The 22,343-nt window shown below is 40.0% G+C and overlaps 1 protein-coding gene across 1 annotated transcript in view; it reads right to left on the reverse strand.

The window, feature by feature from the left end:
* Window positions 1-18,809, reverse strand: part of KIAA1211L (KIAA1211 like) — a 65,538-nt gene extending 46,729 nt beyond the window's left edge. The window contains exon 1 of the mRNA XM_027674882.1: window positions 18,746-18,809. The gene's annotated coding sequence lies outside the window, so the exon portion shown is untranslated. The remainder of the gene's footprint in view (window positions 1-18,745) is intronic.
* Between the last annotated feature and the right edge of the window lie 3,534 nt (window positions 18,810-22,343).

Genomic DNA, 22,343 nt, shown 5'->3' on the forward strand with positions numbered 1-22,343 from the left:
CATGGGAGATGCTTCAGGTAGGTGCCAGAATCCAGTGATCTCCTGGCCACAGATGAGCAAATGGCTTAGTCAGTGATTTGTCATTGACACTCTTGGCAAAGCTACTGTAGGGCCATTGATTTAAACTTCTGTGCAGAAAAGTGAGTGCAAATGGTACATGGATCAGAGTGATAACAGACAAACAATGAGAACTGCAACACAATAAAGCAGTTTTATATAAAAGTTAAAAAAAGGATGTAGATGGTAACAGCTGTTGGAAATGCTGATTCCAAGGAGAGCCCAAACTGGGCACCTTTCCACTCTCTGAACATTTCCTCCGATCGTGTCTTGAACAGCAAGAATGGGTAAGTAGTAAAATGGATCAGGGTGGGGTACAGAAAATCCATTCCATGGTGTTAAAAATAACCTGTCACATCTTCCTGTTGTCTAAACTGGTATAACTCCATTGGTTTCATTTGATGCCAGCTTAAGATCTGGTCAAATGCAATGAGTAAGAGGAAGGTGGCAGTGCCTCTTACATGTTTCTCTTTGTCCGTAGGCAGGTTTCAGCAAAGCGTGTCTATTCCAGGGGAAGATACTTAATAAGGATTTAATCTTCCTGATGAATATAGAAGGATGACAGAGTACCAAACTTGCCAAACCCACCTTGCAACAAAACACATTTTTAAAAATTTGCTTTATTCAGCTCTATTTTTGTAAAGCCATGTAAAACGGACAGTTCTAAATTGCCTGACTTCAACCACTGGAAGTCAAACGCTCCTGTACAAATCTCACTGCAAAAGTGTAGTATCACAGTAACTGAGATCTTACATAATCCGGTCACATCTCCACACACATCAGGAATACAGTGCCGAGAAGTCTCCCAGTTGTTCAGCCACAGAAGGAGCTGCGTGAAGCACTGATTCACGCTGATGAATTGTAACCAAGCAACACTGCCAGCATCTCTCCAGCCCATTGTTCAACTGAGCTGAGGAGAATAGCAGCAGAACAGCACTGAAAACCTGCCAAATTTCGACTTCAATTAAAGAATATCATCCCTCTAACACTAGATATAGTAAATTCTTTAACCAAACTTTAACAGAAATAAACTGTTACTTCTCTCTCAGTAAAAAGATTATGTCATGCCGAAAGGCAGCAAATTAATTTCTGTGCGTCCATGACCTCTTGTAAATCATCTTTACAAAAGAAACAGTTCAAATTTACTTTACATAGAAAATGGAGGGTAATGAATTATTCATCTGAGCAGAGGGACAGAAATACTGCCTTTTTGTTGGTTTGGCTATTGGATGCTGAGGGAAACTAAAGACAACTTTCTCAGATACAGTAACTAATCAGCAGCAACACAGATGAGGTGGAAAGGAAGTAGATACTTGAAAATTTTGTTCACTGAGAGTTAGCAACTTTTTTCCAGGTAAGCATCTGAAACCAACAGTTAATGCACGTAATACAGCTACTACATCATTGATATGAACCTTATTATCAACGGAGGCATTAAAAAATTAGGTTGCAATACTAACATTTTTTTTCTTTTATTGCGGTTAAGTCTGAGGGGTTGGATTATTTGTCGTGTTTAATGCCACCAGCCTGGATATCAAGAACAAAATTCACTGTAAAATTATCCATTCTTGCTCTTCATGGAAATAAGAAGACAACACCGTCTGCCAACAAGACTGTTGGTTTCTAGAGAACTTAAATTTTTCAGATGTCCCACAGTATCCTCATTTCACCAGAAAAAAAAAATTACATATATAAATTAAGAATAAGATACAGAATTGACTTGTTCTTATAACGCAAAAGACAGGCTAGCAGCTGTAGGCATTTCTCAGAGCACAAAAACCAAAAGCACTGACCTGTGAAACAGAAATAGTAATAACATCTGCTAGATTTCTGGGCTCTGAAATCACATTCCCTGAGAGCAAGTTTCCAAAAGAAAGGCTGGGCACTTATGTAAGATACCACTTCCCTTTCCAATGGATTATGCTTCTCTTTTGAAACTTTACTTAAAAGCCTGAGTGTAAAACCACATATATCTTTCTTCTCCAGGAATTAAAGTAGTAGAGCAAAGTTACAAACTGCCATGGCATTGGCATAAAAATAGATTTATCAATGTCTCTCCAAATTTGTGATATCTTAGAATGACTTGGGTTGGAAGGGACACTAAAGATCATCTATTTCCAACCACCCTGCCAGGGGGAGGGACACCTTCCACTAGACCCAGCTGCTGTAAGCCCCATCCAACCTGGCCGTGAATACTTCCAGGGATGGAACATCCACAACTTACATTTTAGATCACCTTCTTTCCTTACTCCCTGCTTTTCTTTCTAGTCTTTTTTTACAAACCAGGTTCCTAGATATGGTCTTCTCAATCTACCATGGAGAAATCAAGCAGTCCTGTATTCACTATTTTACATGGAGTATCAGCAGGATTTCACACAGGCAGGAATGCTGCTGCTCGGGCTCTCTCTACTTGACAGTTTAGGGTCCTTCTTATAAGTCCTCAACACCGCCACAGGTTTTGATACTATAGAGTATACTCCCTAGAGGGTCAAAGTCTGCTCTCCCTTGGCATGAGTGTGAGCAGATATTTAAAGCAGAACTTGCTCTCTCCTTCTTCTTTCCCCTCGTATGTTTGCCAGATGCCTTAATTTAATGTCTGTTCCCTGGATTGGCTCTTAGATTGATTTCTTCCCCCTACATTTGCCATCTGCTGGTCCAAACAGCTAAACAATACACTTACTTCTCAATCTCATAGCATTGATTCATTCTTGCTGTCAACTTGGCATCCAAAATAGCATGGTAGGTCTGGGTAAGGCCTTGCATCACCAACAGGAATTTTCTCCTTGTACCTTTGCAAGCCGTTATCGCAGGAGCAAAGTTTTTAAGAGGGAACAAAGCACAAAGCCAAAGTGAGAGACAGGTACCGAGACGAACTGAACCACGTCGTCTTGATAACAGGAAGTGGTCTGTGTTGTGGCTATTTCTTGGAAGCAGGATTTGCAGCCCAGGTAGCTGGGTGTGGCTTTGTACAGAGAGAAGACATCAAGCTGTACAGCAGCTAATGGCATGTGCCCTTCCAAAAGAAATACTTTGTGGAAAAAAGCTTGACTTAGAGCCTTCGAATCTTTTTCCAGAGTCTTCAGCAACTGTCTTCCTCTCTCCAGTGAAAATTTATGAGGACTCCTGTGAAATAACTGGTGTGAATATGGGCACCATGCCTATGCCCTGCAGGGTACACAGCCTGGGCAGCACTACAGGGGAAAGGCCAGAACAAGGGCTTGCAAATTGCAACAGCAGCTGGCTGGGAAGGGTGTGAGGAAGAGGACAGAGGCAGCACAGAAAGAGGAGGAAAGGAAAGGTGCCAAAAAGTCTTGTTATGACTCCACCTAAATGCTTAACAGCAAGGTATTACTGAGTTGCCTAAATGTGCATGTTTTACCCGTCCTGTTACATTAAACTCAGAATGTTTTAGAGACGAGTCTGTCTCTTGAGTGTTTGCACAGTTCAAAGCACAATAGCTCCTTGTGCTGCCTGAGTCCTTTGAATGCTGCAAGAATACAATTAAATAATAAGAGCAGTAAAAAGCTTCATCCTATTCATACTTGAGAAGATCTTGCATGGCTCTGGACAAATCGCAGCCACAGCTACACTCGACAAACACATTTTCTAATCCTCTCATCACTATTGTTGCTTTCTCTTAAAGGTATTTTAAAGAGAAAAAAAATTCATGAAAAAATATGTATTTCATTTAATATCTGAATGCCACAAAAGACCAATACTATAAGTGAATAAAAGCTTGAGAATTCCTGGTTCAATGCTTCTCTGTATGCTTAAATTTGCATACACACTTGCCTTTTTATGTTTCTCCTGTGATTTTGGTGGCTCAGCTGACATCCAAATAACCTGCCTGCTCTCAACTTTGCATCACATGGTGAAGTAAGTGGGAACAGTCTGAGGTCTGCAGGGTCTCAATCTCTTAATGTTTAGATAAATGCTGACACTAAAGAGCTGGTCCTAGTTTTCCAGAGCTTCCAACCTGTTATGAATCTAACAGAGAAAACCCAGCACTTCAGTGTTCTTGGTCTCAGCAGCTCGGATCCAATGCCCACTGAAGCCAAAAGAAAGGTTCCTTAATTACCCAGCTAGTGTCAAATCAAGCTCAATTAGACTCAAGTGCCACTGAAGAACAAGATGTAAACGCAAATTCCTTCACTACCGAACTGTACAGCACCGACCTGCCTGCTCCAGGTCTTCGTGTAACCTGATATTTCACAAACCACCCAGTGTTCAAGGGAGTGGTGCTGAGAAACATTTCCTGAAATTCCCAAGCTGCTTTAACTGCTTCACGTTACAAGTTCACAATGAGATTGCTGGTTGTCACCATCATGAATGGAAGGATAAAAATTCAGTGATAAGTTATGAAATGTTACATCTGCTCAAGAAGGCAGAACCATCAGCCAAAACCAATGTGTCACAGAAATGTGTAAAACAGCACCAGATTTAGCCAGATCCAGCAGAAGCCAGGTTTATATTTGAAAGCTGCACTGGTACAGATGTTAGTAGGTGTATGAATAAAGGAACAGAAGATTGTACCACCAGTCTGCATATCCATGGTAACAAAGAGAGGATCTCCTGGGAAAAGAAATTGTGAGATGGGGAACAAAGGAGCTTTATTCTTTTCCCCTTTGCCTTAGGGCTAAATAGCTTTCACACTATCTAGCAAGATTATTTAGGCCAGGCCATGTTCATCCCTGGATTACAAGAGCAATGAGAAAAAAGAACAATATGGCACCTTCGGCCCTCAGAGGGCTTGTCTAGCTTGCACTGCAGTCCACGTCTCTGTATGTTCACAGCTGAAGTTGATGCAAACACACCCAGTCACACTACAAACAACCCATTATAGTAGACACAATACAGAACAGTACCCAAGACATACACTTGTGAGTTGGGTGAGCAAGCTAAAGAAAGAAACAGTGGCCTGTTATGCAGCTCTCAGTATACAGTATTTAGGCGTGAATCGTGGAATCGTTTAGGTTGGAAAAGATTCTAAAGGTCATTAAGTCCAACCATTAACCTAGCATTGCTAAGTACCAGTATTGCTCATTTCTCTTTGTATATATGAGTATGTTCTGAATACATTTATGACGACACAATTGCATCCACTCTAGGCCAGGTTTAACAACCTTTACTGTCTTGTAACTACTCATAAAAGTTCTATTACTACTGAAGGACAATGTCCAGAGAAAGAACGACCGATTGCAGAAGCAATTAAATTACTGGGATTTCCATGCAACACACAGGGATACCAGTGTCCTCACATGTGTGCCTATTCCATCACTCGTGGTTCAAAGGTCAATCCCTTGAGCTCCCACTCCTCTGTGTTCTCCAAGCTACACTCACAGAACTGCCATCTCCATCCATCTCCTTACAGCCATCATTTGGGCAAAAGGGAAGTGCTGCAGCCGGCACTGACTGAGCCCATGTGGACTGGATTCTGGGTACTTGCATGCTGAGCTGCCAGGCAGGAGGTCAAAGAGAACAAAAGAAATAGGCACCATCTGCCCTATTGCTGTATGTAACCTCTGAAGCAAAGGATGAAAAACTGTTGCAAATATAGTTATTTTTAATAATCTCCTTTTCTTATTCTCCTGCCCCCGACAAAAATTCCAGTTTATCCATTTATGAGTCTGAAGCTCTCTGCACATGGTCCATTTCTCTTGCTCCTTCTTGGTCAAGGTTCTTCCTGGTCTTCATTATAGGCAAGAAAAAGTGACTTCAAAAAGAAAGGACGACAGAAAGTAAACCAAGGCAATAAAACCTCAACATACCCAAAAAGTCATCTGAACACCCAAACAAGAGCAGAAAAGCTCCTTCTTTTTAAGTCCATCTTTTGTTTCCATGCTACAAAGTATGTTTTTTAATAGTTTGTTCTAAAATAAATTGGGCGTGGTCTTATTGTATGATTTGATAATTATATAGCAGAACAAACTACCTTCCTAATCTCAAATAAACTCTTAAATTCTACAGTGCCATTAAGAAAATGGGGCTTAAGTACCTTTTATTTTTTTCCAATGTCATATATGCCCAGGAGAAAGCAATTTTCCCTCTATTTAAGTTGGTCTTGAAAGTCTTAGAATTGACAGTTGCATATAAACAATTTACACCCTCACTTTTACAGCTACATGAAACAGCATTAATTTATGCAGTACACAATGTCTTGATTTCCTGATTAACTTCCCTTCAGGCTTTCACTGTAAGTCAGTAATATTTTATTAGAGATGAGATAACAGTGATACCTGTATTAATCTCCTTCATTACATTCAGTTGCTTGTAACTTTGGCGGGTGGTGTAACTTTTAGGTCTTTTGAGTGGGGGGGACAAAAAGATTAATAGCTTGTGATGGTGTCATTGGAGTGTCCACCCCACAAACAAGACGTAGGTTATGACTGCACAGTGAACCTTGGTTCTGACACACTCAACCTTGGGGTTTGACTCAGCAAAGTAAATAAAGCTCTTTTCAAGCAGTCTGCACAAAGTTGTCAGGGTGTTCTGGTTTAACACACAGCACAATATCAGGCATTATACATGCAATAGAATTAATTAATACATTTAAAAACTGTCAACTACCAGGTGAAAGTACTTCAATCTGCTGTTCCTAAGCAAAGTGGCTGAGAATTTAATAAAAAACATCGGAAAGACTAGTTAAAATTTCAACATAATTTTGATTATGAACCTTCTCATATAAGCAGACCACTTGCATGTTCCTGTTGCAGTAACTCTCTCACCTCCACTAGCAAATGGCTTTTCCTTCCTCACCCTAAGCTATTAAAACAGGATATTGTATCCAGATCACTATAGGCTGCTGTGGAATATAAAGTTTGAATGACATCACAGCAGACTCTTGGGCTGAGCTTATAAGAGCTCTTAGTTTTAGTCCAAATCTAATAGTAAAGTAAACAGAGTTAGGATGATGCTCAGTGCTATTGTAAATTCCAACCACATTCCATCTTGAAGAATGAATGGAGAAAAAAAATGGTGTAACCACTTATAAATATTATGACGAAAACTAGATTGGTCACTTTTATTTTGCCCAAGGCTTCAGAAACAGAGGCCATTAAAATAACAACTAGTCTGATAGAAAAGCTAGACAGAAATGAGGCTTTATATTGCGGAGATACAGCGGACAAAATATAGTGCTGCAGGAGCAGATGTGGTTTTAAAAAACAATAAAACACTTTTCACCAGAATTCGCAAGTTCATTTTGTGGAGATGGAGCCAGGAAGCCCTTGGTGGACATTCCCACCACCACCAACAACAGATCCAAAGTCCCCATGAACCCAACAGAAGGTTCATACTGAGCTGTACCTATTTGCACACATGGTCCTCTTTTATACTATGATTGAGCTACAGCTTGTGATTTTGTTCACACTAAGACTGCAAAGCAGCTGAGCTGGTTATTAAACCAGACTGTTGAAGCAAGTGTGTAAAAATTACAGAATTCAACTTAGAGGTTACAGTCTAATTGCCAGTATTTTACTTTGACTAAGAAACTTGCTGTATCAGGCTCACTGCAAGAGTTGCAGAGGATATTTCTGTGAAGTTTCAAGAAAACTGACTAAAAATCTCTTGACAATTTACAGTGTTCTCTGCTCAGAGTCATTTTGCATCACATTCACAGGACTAGCTTTTACTAAAAAAATCCTCTCACCATGACAAAGGTTGTGGAAACAACCTCTTTAGAGCAAACAGCCCTTCCCTAAAGCACTCCATCAGAGTCCAAACAGAAACACTCATATGCTTGTGCTAACAGTGTCAAGTTACACGAGAGATGGTAACCAGTTTAAAGAGCATAATTTTGTCAAAACAATAGGCCAGCTACCATTATCCTTCCATATACTGCGGACTCACTGCAAATGTCAGAGAAGTCAGACTGTTTACGCGGTTCAGATATCTCCAAAATAGACTAAGCTTTAGTCCCATAAAACTGAACTTGGCTTGTTCAAGGGTTGAAGCCCACTTGGGGATCCTGGAATATGAGATATGTGGTACTATATTATTACAAACCCAGGATTTCAACTTGTTTCTAGGAAAGAAATATCTTTCTTTTTCTCCTATCTTCTTCCACTGTTAAATTTCAAGCTAATAACCCATTGTTGTGACTGAGCAAAGCATTACTGAAGCAATGGCTACAATTCAAAGCAAGTGTAAAATGCAACAGAGCTTCCTTATCCATGAACGTAATGAGAGCGACAGAACCATCATCTGTAGATGCATGGCAAAACCAAAGAAACAACTGATGTTGCAGGTCAGAAGAGACTTCCCTTAAGATTACTATCACAAATGCAGGTATTTGTATGGAAGAGATGTCTCTGCAGGAAAGAAGAAAGCAAGGAAGGAGAAACTCTGCTGAAAAAACAGTAGTAAAGTCAGCAGAAAGTATGAGAGAAAGTGAGAATAGTTGTAGAAAAAAATTCCCTGAAAAGGCCTAATCACAGCATTACTTCATGGGTGGCAGAACAAAGTAGTGAGTGACACTCAGAGAAGCCTCCCTCCTCTTCGTTGCATTCTACTTCATCCATGGAATCAAGATTTGCTTTGGTTTTTCAATTATCAGAATTGGATCTGGCTTCATCAGCAGATTAACATTAGCTAAAAGTTAGTAAAAATTTCCTGGTTTTGACCTAAGTTTTTACAGCCTGAGATCTCAAGCAAATCCAGGGACACAAGCCCAACTCTGACCTTGCAGCAGTTCCTTGTTCTGTCTTGCCCACTTACAGTTTTATTCACACACTTTACACTGTTTTCTCAAATGCCTGTGCAAAAGTGAAAGCAGCAGCAGCAGCAGCAGAACGACTTTCAGGTGGGTTTTGTTGATTTCTTTCACAGCTGTGGCAAGAATTAATAAAGGCAAACTCATTACAATAAAGTAGCGAGCCTGTTCTACAGCCACGAGGCCACAGACGGGACGACAGCTATGCATCATGACAACTGGTGGGAACCCATACTCACTCGAGTTGTGCTAGAAGACCCCCTTCTCCTGTGCTGAACTCCATCTTTCACAGGCCAGTAATGCTCCTTGCTGTATTCTGCATTTCAGCTTACCAGACACGTTACCTTCGCTCCATCACAGCACCCAAAACACCGCTCCTTTGACACGTATACAGGGGAAGAATGTACCTGAGAAATTCTGTCCAGCAGAGAGAAGGAGATTTCCTGAAGTCCCTTAGGCTTCTCAGCTGGCTGCAGGATGTGCCACAGTTTCTCAAAACTAATCAGCTGTTTCAGAGAAACATGCAACTTATGAGGAGAATGTGTCAATTCATTCACACCATATATGCTCCTTCACAAATATGTAACACAGATTGGAACTGACATTCAAGATGACCAACACCCTATATAAGCCTCACAAAAACTGCCTAGTTATTCACTTTTCCAGTTTGGCAAACTAAGCCTCCATACTCAGTGTCAAGCTAAAACATTTGTTAAAATAATTCTTGGCTTCCTTCCACTCCAAACAAATTCATCAGACAGATATTTCAACTCATTTTTGACTCAAGCAAGCAGAAGTAGGAAAGTACAAAAGTAGAGATGTAAGATCCTTCATTAGTTAAAATATGATTTTTTTGTACATATTTTTCTTCCACATAAGGATAATGGAAGGTTTCGGCTATTTTTGAGGTCACTGTCTCCAATTAAGAGAAATGCATGAGCTTTAAACAAATCAGACAACCGTGGAACAATTTTAATCCCTGAATGAATAAATCCCTTGGGGGACCTGGCTGCAGAGAAATCAATGGGCAATTCTATTAAGCCTTAGCAGCAAATAAGGCACAATCTGGCTTCTACAATGAACCTCAAAGCCACAGATCCTGTCATAAGAATTTATCAGATTCGTGTGATCAGTCATCAGTGTACAGAGCCCAATTATACACAGAATTTCTTCTGCTTACAGCAGCTGTTGGAACAGCATTATCTCTAGATCATCTTTGAGTGAGGGGCTATAATCTTATGGGGAAAAATGACAGTAATAAGCGTTAGATGGGTGAATACTCATTTACTCCAGAGAACTCCTACCCTTATCAGCACCCTGCTGCCCACTGACCTTACCTCTAGCTCAGAAGTGTTAATAGAAGTGTCAGCTGTGACTGTGAGAAGCTCGGCATTTGCTCCCACAGCCTTTCACAGCAATGTATAAATGACCTCCTTTGCCCTACAGACTGGAAGTGCTCTCTCTAGCTGTGGGATCAAACACAAATCATTCATATCATACTACAAAAATACACCACAGACCGGCACAGAAGATAGAACTGTGCTTTAAAAAAAAAAAATCATCAAAACAGAAGAGGCAACTTCCCCTCCTCCTCCATACACCTACATGCTCACCTGCTGACATCTCACAGGGTAAGGACAAAATCACTTTGCTTGATGTGGTTGATACAGCCTAGCCCATATCTGGGAGCCTCTGCAGCAATACCTTGGGCTGCACCTGCTCTTGCAAATGAAACACTCTCAGGACTGTCCTGTGGCGCTGGAGACAGCGCTCAAAACCAGACTGCTAAACTCTCGTGATCTTTGAAAGGGGCTGACTACATCCACTCTGCTTGTTGAAAACATTACCAGCCTATCCAACCAGGACCATGTCCAGGGCTGTTCCAACAATGCAAGAAGACAGGTGATCAGTGACAATCTGACCCAGGAAAGTTCCCCACATTGTTCATTAGTTGAGAGGCATCTTCCCTGTCCAGCTACCCAAACTGTTCAGATCTGAGGCATGTCCAAGGTGCATAATAGCTGCCTTCTCTGCTCACAGGACTAAATTTCCTTTCATTGAAATCAAGGTATGTGAATAAAGAAAAAGGGTGAAAATAACACACATATAGCTACTACCCAGACAGAGATGTGCTACAGACATGGCACACCCAATGCTCAGAGTTCAGAAGCACTCACTTCGAGCATCCACTCTTTAGTTACAGAGTCAAGCTTTCACAGCCATTAAATGCTTAAAGATAGAGATGGGAGCTATCACTTCTTGCAATGAATAGCAATCCTTACCCAATAAAATGCACAGTAGTATTTTTAGGTTAGGTGCCTCAATCCTATTGCAGTTGAGTGGAATTATATCCCTGAAGATGTTAAAAGCCTCTGTATTGAGATGCCTCTGTTATCCCTTGGCACCCAAACACATCTCTAATCCATTTCACTGGCTTATGAAAGAAAGAAATACAGAAGTAATACTACAAGTGTTTTCCTCTTTCTCCTGGGCAAATAAAAAATATCCTCTGCATATTTCAGCTTTGCAATCTCGCTTCAAGTCTTCCTCTGAGCACTAAAATGGAAGTCCCGTGGAAGCTGCTGAGGTAAATTTCAACATTGCCTTGTAGTATGAGACACAAGACAGGCAGAAATAGTTAAATAGTTTAATTCACATTGGTTTGGCATTCGGCCAAAGGGGTTTTGCGGAAGTAATTAAAAAAAGGGAACCTTAAGTCACTAGAAGGAATAAATAATTTTCACAGTGACACTTTACTTTTCTTTACCAGCATCCTTTCAGTGATGCACGTTATCCAGAACTCTGTAATCTGCAAAATCAATTTAAAACACCAATGTACAATTATCACCTCACTCTAAAAAACTAAGAAACACAGCAGTCTTCATCTGTCGGTTCGGCAGCAATCAGATAAACTGGCTTTACAGTCTGGACCATACATTCATCTCACACAGATGTGAAAAAGGCTAAGTTACAAGATTAAATAAAAACCATATATATTGTGTACCACAACTCCTATTATTTTGAATCAATTAACTTTTGAGATAAGTACATATTCTAAGTGGATATTTGAGAGCAGTAAACTGTACAGTATCTTAAAAAACGGCTGCCGGGGAACAAGAAACCAATATGACTTCACTTTGATAATTTTGGACTGAGTGATTTTGGGGGAATGCATCAGGATAAGAAAGAAAGTGTATCTGTGCCCTGCCAAATGGGTCTGACTGTAGCAATCCTGTGCTGTTAGGAAAAAACCATCATTCTAATTTCTGCTACAAAGCAATTAGCATACTAGGAGAAAATTACAGCACACACTGACACAAGATGATGCTCCACATTAACTGTTCCTATAAACCTTAAAGGCAAGTAAGAGGGACAAAAGTAAAAAATGTTATCCTCCTTATTTTAACAAAAGATGTCTTTTTCAGAGTTAACTTCCATGTACTCATGTTTGGAAGCCAGATCTAAAATACCTGAAATAGGCTCCATTTTCACAAACTGTTGATTTCTCAGTGAAAAAAATCAGTCTTTAGAGTACATCTGCCTTCAGTGTCCCAAAGACACTAGACACCTAGGAAAATTCAGGACACTTCACTGAAATACACTAACTTGTCTTTCTTCAAATACTCCTTTTTAAAATTCTGGGACAACAGAGCTGATGGGAATAGCATTTTCTTTTTCATGCTTGCATTATGTGCCAGTATAGCAAAATCCAGCCACCAGTGGTAGCTTGAATGCACCAAGCAAGACATGGAGGAGGATCTCTGCAAGTCTGCATATTCATTCATGTTTACAAAACTGAGAACACACAGATCTAAGAGACTGATTGACCTATTTGAACTATTTGCTTAATTGATGATCAACTCAGGTTTCTTATCTGCTCTTTCTGATTCACTGTCTTGTATATTTGTTCATGACACACTGTTGAAGGAACCAAAGGCTGATCTCTGGCTACAGACATCAAGTAAACTCTATTTTACTATGATACTGCCATCTATAGTCTTTCTGAACACCCCACTACCTCTGCACAGTTTTGATTTTTAAATTTCTAGAAATAGCATTGTTTATCCTTTGCTAAAGAGTTCAACATTACCCGACTTACCAAGAGAAACATCAAAGCAAAGGTTTGGGCAACAAGCTTTCATCATTTTTCCTCTGTGATTTCCAGCCCCACCCAAAGATCTTCAGAGGTTTGCCTGCCCTGATGTTCTCTGATGAAGACTCTGCTGTCAGCAGGTCTGAGAAGAACAGGCAACTCCAAGGGGAATATCTACCAAACTAGCATGAATGATTACTTCCAAACAACAGAGAGCATGCCTGAATACACTACACAACCAGCCTGCACTGCAGAAGACAGGAATGGAAATCAAATCTGAAGTTTCTATGAGGCCTAATGGAGAATTCTCACCAGATACTTTTATATATACTTCATTTATGCTCTACTTCTGTACACTGATTAGTACCAGTGACATTAATTCTCTTCCTCTTCCAATGTTTTTCTGTACAATAGTTTTTTTATGCTAACCCCTCATTAAATAAAAAACAGATCTCAAATAGGCCAGACATATATGCCTTTCATTGCAGAGCAACACACAAAGTGATGTGAATTCATAATCTCTCTGTTTTGTAGTCTTACAAGTCAAGACCTAAGCCCTGTGGATGTTTTGCTCAGCATTCCTAGCTATGGAACTGTCAACTCAATGGTGATGTGTTAAACACTATATCAACTCAGAAGGCCTGTAGCTACAGAAATTAGCTTCTTCCATTCTTCTTTCTAGGAATGGAATTAGTTAGAAGGACAGACAGCTGGGTGTCTGTCCTTCTTTAACCTGCAATTTGTCCAAGTACTTATGGAAACTCTTGCGTGTTTCCATGGTCAGCTGATACAGTGCAACCCCTGAATCTGCCCAACCCCCTAATGCCTTGCACAAAGCTTTGTGATATCGATTCCAGTATTAAGGAGCAAATGTTGCAATTGTAAGATTTCACAAATTACTAATTTTGATGGCACGCAGTGCCCCGAATCCTTTAAGTTCAACATTATACTGTATTTATAGCTTCTTTGTTCAGTTCTAGAATATTTTCCCTTTTAGGAAGGAAAGAAATCTATTCAAGTTTAGAATCAAATAAACCCCATAATTCTAAAATACAGTTAGCTGATAGCATTTTATAGACAATGAGTTAGAAGATTAAGTGGTTCCTCTGTTATGCTATTTTTCTTTAAATTGCAGAGTTGCCAAAGCTGATCTGATAAAAGAAGAACGACATGGAGAACGAGTAACTGTGTAATCTTCCCATCTCACTTACCACTTTCAGATATGAAGGAGTAAAACTGGAACCTGTCTCCCCTGCCCAGAATTTTTATGTGCTAAAAAAAACCCCCAACAAACCAAAACAAAGCACGCTGAGTTTTTAGCTTTTCAGGGATGCAATATTAAACAATGTCATTAAAAATAAGTTGACTTTTTAAAAAAAGAAATTCCTTTGCTGTTAAAAAAAAAAAAAACAAAAGCAGAGCTGTCGTGTACTTTTATCCATAGAACAAACAAACTGTTTATGGAGACTGTAGCTTAGCAGTGTGAGCTGAAGCATTTTTTATAACACTCTCAAGAGTGTGTCTTGCCTGTAAACTCAGACATCATACCTAAACCCCTAAGTGTATCCATAAAACAAAAAGCTGTATTGCAGTACAGTCAAGATATTTTCCTTGAAGGATTCCTTTCAAAGCTAGTTCTGTCTTAGCTTAGCAACAAACTTCATCAGAAAACCAGGTGGTAGAGGACACCACTGAACATACGTCCCAGCTTATACACATGTGGGTTTTCCATACTCCTAGAGCTGACTGATGAAGTCTGCTCTGAAGCTACTGGGAGCATGGAGAACCACGGGCCCAAGAATTCTAAGAAACAAAATGCACTAGAAGAAATACAAAGAAATCAGTGTCCTATTTTATCTCATTCTCTTTGAACATCAACTAACAGGCTAAAAAACTTTGCCCTAAATCAATACTCGAGTAATTACACTTCACTAGACCCATTCAAGGTCACAAAGAGTCAATGGTGACAAACTGCTATAAAATCCCACTGTATCTTTTATACCTGTTTTGATGCTTATCTCTCTGAGTCATTGATTTAATCTTCCTTTAGAATTATTTCAAAATTCATCATAATTTAAGGCATCACCAATGAGTACAGTGAAACTTGCTCCCAGGGCATGTTTCAAACATGCTGTACTAAAGCAGATACACCATCTGCTGTTTAAAGGGCTCCAAGACAGTTTTCTGTTAGTTAAATTCCTACAACTACTGGATAAAGTACTACTGCCAAGAGGAATTCTGCTGGCTCCCTCTGAGGCTATACAGGGTATAGGCATCAGGAGTAATGGGACTTGCAAGAAGTATGAACAAAGTAAAACATTACCCTTGAAATCAAGACTGATTATTTAAGTCTGAGTTTCAATAGAAACATCACTGCTGATTGTTTTCACAGAAACATCTACTAATATATTTACACTATTCTCCCAAACTAGACTGCTGTCTGTGTTTTCCCATGTGCCAGCAGACCCAGTCGCTTGGCTTTGAGCTGCCAAGATCTTTAGTTTCACCTTGTTATAACTCCAACAGATGTAGGTATTTTACACTCAGAATTTTACAACCCATGATGTTCACTCTTTATAGACATCAAAAAATGAAGTACTGTAGAATTACTGTACTGATTGCATTATTTACTTTTCTGTTTAACTGTAAAACTTTCCATTTCAAATGTATTTCAGAGTGGTCAAAGACCCCTTTGTCTCATATTGCAATGTTCTACCCATATCCACCTCCAAAAAGTAATCAAATTTGATACTGTATCAGGAAGATCTTTCATGACACAGATTTTATGAGACTGTCTTAGCTTAGCCCTCTTCATGTGTAGTGATGAGAGAGAGAGAGGCTGCAGTACCACACTGAGAAGGCACAGAGGAGGAATTTGTGCCAGTATTTGCCAGTTCAAAAACATAAACTCAGAAGACCCAACCTTACCAAAACCAAAGCTGAATGATGGAGAAATATAATTCTGAAGGAGTTCTGCTGACTTTGGGATGAGTAGCAATCCACAGAAATGCTTCAGTACAGATAAAGCCATGTTCCTTAAGTGACAGTGTTGTCCATGAATGGATGTTTCACTGCAATAAAATGGGTAAATTAAATGGTCTCCTGCCCTGGCCATTTTTGCATAGCCTTTCTTCTCTCTTTAATAATATAGAGCCATAAATCTCCCAGTAAGAGAAGACTGTATATTTAATACCTTGAACACATTACATTTTATGATTGAATTTCCATCTTTCCTGTGATTGTTAACTCTCAAAGTATGCAAAGCTGGGAAATGAAGCAGCTTTTTCTAAGAGTGTGTTACAATCCTGGCATGTACAACTTTCGTTCTACTGCCTTCCAACAAAGATTTCCATGTTCAAGCAGATGTCCTTCAGTATTTTAGTCTGAAACAAACCAGACACATTCAGTTCCTCAGCACCTACAGTTTCAAAAAGGGACTTCTAGGCATCTGAACAAAAAGATAAATGACCTGTGCATTGCTGTATATATACTACATTTAATGAGCCAAAGCCAGGCCTTGCTGTTACGAAGCAAGACCTCAAAGGGCAAGACAACTGATGCACTCCAGCTCTGCAGGGCACCGGACAAGAGATCTGCGACAATAGTAGCAAAAGACTTAGAAGACACCTTCACTTTTTGCACAGTGAGTGCTCTGCAGGTTCCCATCTACAATGTGGATTGGTTATAATGCTCCAGTCAGAGAGTGGTTGTGCTGGCAGAACACACATCTGAAACCAAGAGTGGAACAGCTAGATGCACTGCGAGTCAATGGCCATTTATTAAATCCTCACACAAAAGAGGGAGAACTTATCTCTGTGTTGTTAGACAAAGATGATTTCACTTCAGCCCTGCTGAATCTGAAATGCAGCTCTGCTACTACAATAAATATTTGCCTGAGACATTTCCATAATTTAGTCATATTTTCAGTTCCTCAGTAACAGTTCAGTGCCAGTCCTTGCTATTAAGGAGCTTGCTCTTTCCTCCTCTTTGCTCCTCTTTTGTCATAACTGTAGATACTGAATCTGCCAGCCAAGTAATGTACAGCTGTTAATGCCCTGCACGAAGGGATAGCAGAGGCTGTCCGTACCACTACAAGCCACATGTGAGCAGAGCCCTTTTCTCTGGGGAGCTCAGCTGAGCTGCAGGCAGCAGGCACTCGTATTCCCACACGCTACCTTAGAAGCGGCACTGCTGCACCCACTACTAAACAGTTATATGGATTTTTTTCAAGAGTCAGACTCTATATATCCACAAGGAGACTTTATGCTAAAGAAAACATTTTTAATTAAAATCATAGTAGAATTAAAGTTCACAAGGTCACTGTGAAAGCAAAGAAACATGAGCTTCTACTGTCTATAAACTCTGACGTCTGTACACAGACAAACCAATTACCCATCACTATAAACAACCACAGACAGTTCCTACTTCATCACTGGATAAAGCAAAATGCACCTGCTCCCTTCCCTTTAATGATAAGCCAACTCCTACCGTGAAACCGCCTTCTTTCAATGATTAAAGAACTACAAGGCAAGTGCCAGTAATAAAGTTATATTTTTTTCCTCCTGTAATCTAATCTTTGCCCTGTAGAAACTGCTGATGAGCTCAGTTCCACTTAAAATTTACATAGAAACAATCCATATCATGTTGCACGGAAAAGGACTGTTGTCCCAGTGTTTACTGGCCTGGTGATACAAGGAATGAGAAATTACTCGGACGTAAAAATGATGTACAGCATTGTATTAGCATCAAACAGGCTTCGATGCATGGTTGCTATTTTTGGAAGCTAATGATCTGTGAGTGATAAAGCAAATGAACTTTTTAATGATGACAAATACAGGAGAATGTACAGCACCAAGTAGAGAACACGATGTCAAATGAAGAAAGATTTATGGGAGCTAATTATGGTACATAAGATTTATAATAGAAAAAATAGGAGAATAGGAAAAACTTCTGGAAGATCTTGTGTGTGTCAAGCTGGAATAACAATTTGCTTTCAGACAAAGAGATGGACTGTATAGTTTACTACATGCTTCTAGTTGATACTTATATTGCTTTGGTATTTATATGCATATAAAGCCTAAGGCATGCAGGATTTTATGCAATTTAAAACAAACTAGCTATAGAAAAAAACTCGCTATAGAAAAAATGTAGTTTTTTAACTAGTGTGAAAATAAGCTAATAAATAGTATTTTATTGATATTAAATCTATGGGATATTTTTCAGTTAATTGTATGGCAAAACTGGCAGGGTGATGTTTTCACAATTAAAATTTCACAGCACTCTTAAAAATTTTTGAAGAGATTCCCACGCGTTGACCTAAGATCCATCAGTGTCAATTAAAATTCAATGGACTAAATACACTACTGACAGCAAAGTTTGTCAACAGAAGCTAATGTAATAATGAAAGAAATCGATTTGTTGTATTTCAGATCACATGATCAAAAATACATTAAAGAGGATGAAGAAGTCACAATATTTAAGGCAAATTTCGGGTCGGAGGGTCAGTCAGCATTTTGCGAGACAGGAATGAGAGAGGGTCAGAAAACATCCTCGCCAGCTGAGCTCAGCCTTCCCGAAAGAAGTTGGGCTGGTAGGAGCACCGGCCTGTTCACCTCAATCTAATTCACACCTTTGACAAACCTGGAAATGTCGGTGGCGAAGGAACCACTTGTGCACATAGAAACCCGTGTCCATGTCCCCCTACGTACCTTTCGCCCCTAAATTAAACGCCTTTTTTACTTCAGATTAAGCGTTTCCCTTCGCCGTGCTCTCAGGAAAACAAGCTCCAGAGGACACAAGGGGAAGCAAAGCCCCCCGCCCCCGACGGCCGCGGCTTGGCCAGAGGGAGCCGCTTCCTGGCGGGTCTCCCCGCTGCCTTCACTCACCTGGAGCCCGTGCGAGGGGCGAGGCGGCGCAGCCCTGGCGGCACGGGCGGCCCGCAGGGGAGCGGTGCCCGCGACCGGCAGCGCCCGGGAGGCCACGGGGAGCGGGAGGATCGGGCGGCACCGACCCATCCGAGCCGCGGACCTGCCACCACCTGCCCGCGGCCCTGCCCCGCTCCTCCCGCCAGCCCCGCCACCACCTGCGGCGCAGGGCCCGCCCGCGGCCGCGGGGCCAAAGGCGAGGCGGGCCGGCCGCGCTGCCCCGGGGCCGGGCGGGGTGCGGCGCTCAGGTGTTTTCCGCCTCGGCAAGACATTGACCGCGCCGGGCCATAGGCGTACGGGCGTGAGGAGAATGAGCGGAACGGGCACTGTGAAGGGCCGATTTCACCGTTTTCCGCCCCGGCTGTCCTTTCCACTTCGCCCACCCGTAGTGGCTTAAGGTAGCGACGAGCCATCTCCAGATTTTTGCTGGAGCGAGTAAAGACTGCTGGAGGTGGCAGGGTAATTGTAGCTCGTATCTACAGTCAGGATGTTTGTAGGGGTGTCAGAGTGAAAGGCTCCAGCTGAAGTTGCTTGCAGCTGTGAATAGTCATGCATTCGGATCTTCAAATGGTGTATTTGAAGCTTAGCTTCCATGCAAGAGGTGAGAAAGGATGGATGGACAAACTTGCTGGAAGAATTGACAAAAATAACATCGAGTAGTTTCCCACTTTGGCATCTATTTCAATAAAATTCTCTCAAATTTGTGAGTTTTGATTTCAATATGAGCTAGTGACTCTGAGGACAACAGTTCTGGATAGAAAATACAGGCGTTGCCCGAAAAAGGAAGGACCACCACACTACATTGCCTTGTGGTCCAAGGTAGAAGTGTTAGAATGAAAAATGATGTGGAGTTTGTTTGTTTCTTAGGGCAGTGGTAAGGGAAGCAGAAATGAAAATGGAAAGCTGGAGCACACTAAGTCTTAAGATGAAAAATCATTTCCACGTTACTTCTAGACCAGCCACTCTGGGTCAAAAAAGAAATTCAATTATAGGTTTTATTTCTGCCAAGTAGCATTGTTTTAAAAATGTTCATGCTATACTGGCAAAAGTGATTTTATAAAATATTACTATGTGCAGGAAAGACATACCCTTGTGTAAAGCAAATCTGAGAAGCACATTGTTCACCTGCTCAGTTGCACTGCAGCTCTGACAACATTTTCTGCTTTGTGTACTCTATATAATTGCTTGGGTGTAGGCTGCATTCAAGATAAAAAATGTTTGTTCTTCTCCCACCTCAGGAAATAAAAACACTGAAAATACAATGCAGAAGAGAAGCATAAGCTAGGAAACTTAAAACTAACCTTAGACTTTTGTATCTGCTGAAATAAATTACTAAGCTGCTTTGTGGATTCTAATAAAAATCAAATGTGGGGCAGCCTAGAGAAAAATCTAATTGCAATATTTTAGAGAGGTAAAAAAAAATCAATTGGATGGAAACATCATTTTAGGCCATGTCTTCAAATATAATGTTTTAATTATAAGCAAATTTTGTTTTTTCAAAGTTTATTAATAAAAAATCTGATCCTGTCATGAAATAAGGTTATATGTTTTGATATAGTCAATCCAAGTGGAGTCACATGAAAATTTTGTCAGTCTAATCAAGCTCTTTTCCTTCTGTCTGGAAAGTGTCCAAAACGTAAAACTAACTGAAATATCTTTCCATGTGTTCAGATAACTGTGCATGTTAATACCACAAAGCCGTGTATGATTCATTCATCTTCATTTCACATACTCCCTCTGCTGGGAATTAGCATGAAGGTTCAGTGGATCAGAGGAAAGATCATTAAGAGAGCAAGATACATTAAAACCCCTCTTTTGCTTCTTTCATTAAAAGATCACACTTCTTTACAGACCGTCCCATCTATATCAGTAAATCAATTTGTATTCCTTGTTGCAAGGCTATTCATACCAAAATCACTTAGATGTGGAAGGAGAAACTAATGCAAATTAACTAGTTAAATATTCCATATATACTAACTTTTTATGCATTCCATCGTATAATTTAAGATCTGCTAGTATCAAAAATTAAATGAATATACAAAAGCAACTGAGTAACAGAACTGCAAAAGTATCTTTGATGCTGATAGACATGTGGCAAATACTCCTCTGTCTACACTGACACCAATGGGATTAAGTTGCTCTGAGAAGAAATGAGGTGATAGAATAAAAAACTCAGCTGTAGTATTACCATACCAAAAGAACTCATTTTTATCTATTCTAAGTATATCTAATATCTGCTTCTCATCTTCTAGATGTGGGTATTAGTTTTATAGACTAAGATCACATTTCTCAAACTTTTTTATGATCATCTTCTAAAAAAATAATCAATATGGCAATATGATTTCAAAACAACAAATCACTTTCTCATCTTCTGGGATGATGAGATGATTATCTTCTCTTATCTGGGAAAAGTGTAGAATATGCCTTTTAATAACCGCATAATATGGCAATAGTTAATATCATTATGTCTGCTTTATTTCAAATAAAGCACATAGATTTCCCAGATGATTTATAGGAGAGAATTTTACATATTCTCTTGCATTTAAAGTGTGAAAATATAGAACATAGACAAATGCTGTGACATATACTGCAGAAATTCTGAGCAAGTTTAAGTGGTAATAACTACCATCAAACAGACTCACTCATACTAAAGAATTCTAAGTAAAAACTTTGTGCAGTTTTAATAAAATTCTTAGAAGTCAAACACACCTCTAGTATGTATGGAAACATACAAAACTCCCACATATCTTTACAGATGAATATCAAAAAAAATGTCATCCTCTGACATTAGTATCTTATTTATCCAAATTAGAATCATAGAATCATAGAATCATAGAATCAGCTGGGTTGGAAGGGACCTCCGAGATCATCAAGTCCAACCCTTGATCCACTACTGCTGTGGTTACTAGAGCATGGCACTAAGTGCCACATCCAGTCTCTTTTTAAAAATCTCCAGGGACGGAGAATCCACTACTTCCCTGGGCAGCCCATTTCAATGTCTGATCACCCTCTCTGTAAAGAAATTCTTTCTAATATCTAACCTAAACCTCCCTTAGCACAACTTGAGACCATGCCCTCTTGTCTTGCTGACAGTTGCCTGGGAAAAGAGACCAACCCCCACCTGGCTACAACCTCCTTTCAGGTAGCTGTAGAGAGTGATGAGGTCTCCCCTGAGTCTCCTCTTCTCCAGGCTGAACAACCCCAGCTCCCTCAGCCTCTCCTCATAGGACTTGTGCTTGAGTCCCTTTACCAGCCTAGTTGCCTTCCTATTTATAAGTTAGGTTTGAAGAGGAAAAAACCCCACTACATTCTTCCTATCTTGAGATGGCACAGCATTCTCACAAGCATGACTCATATAGTTTAGCAAAAATACATGGAAATCATAACACCTTAATATAGGCTTTTTTCCCCCAATAAAGTTTCATACTGTCATTTTCTTTCCTTATTTTTCAGGTAACTTTTTCAAAACCTTTTAAAATCATGCATGCTTTTAAAATCAAAACACACTAGTGTTTTACTTTCCTAAAGGTAAAGTCAATGGAACTTGCTTATTTCCGTT

This window comes from Neopelma chrysocephalum, unplaced genomic scaffold (genome assembly GCF_003984885.1).
Source record: "Neopelma chrysocephalum unplaced genomic scaffold, ASM398488v2 Primary Assembly neopelma1_25, whole genome shotgun sequence".
Taxonomy (NCBI): domain Eukaryota; kingdom Metazoa; phylum Chordata; class Aves; order Passeriformes; family Pipridae; genus Neopelma; species Neopelma chrysocephalum.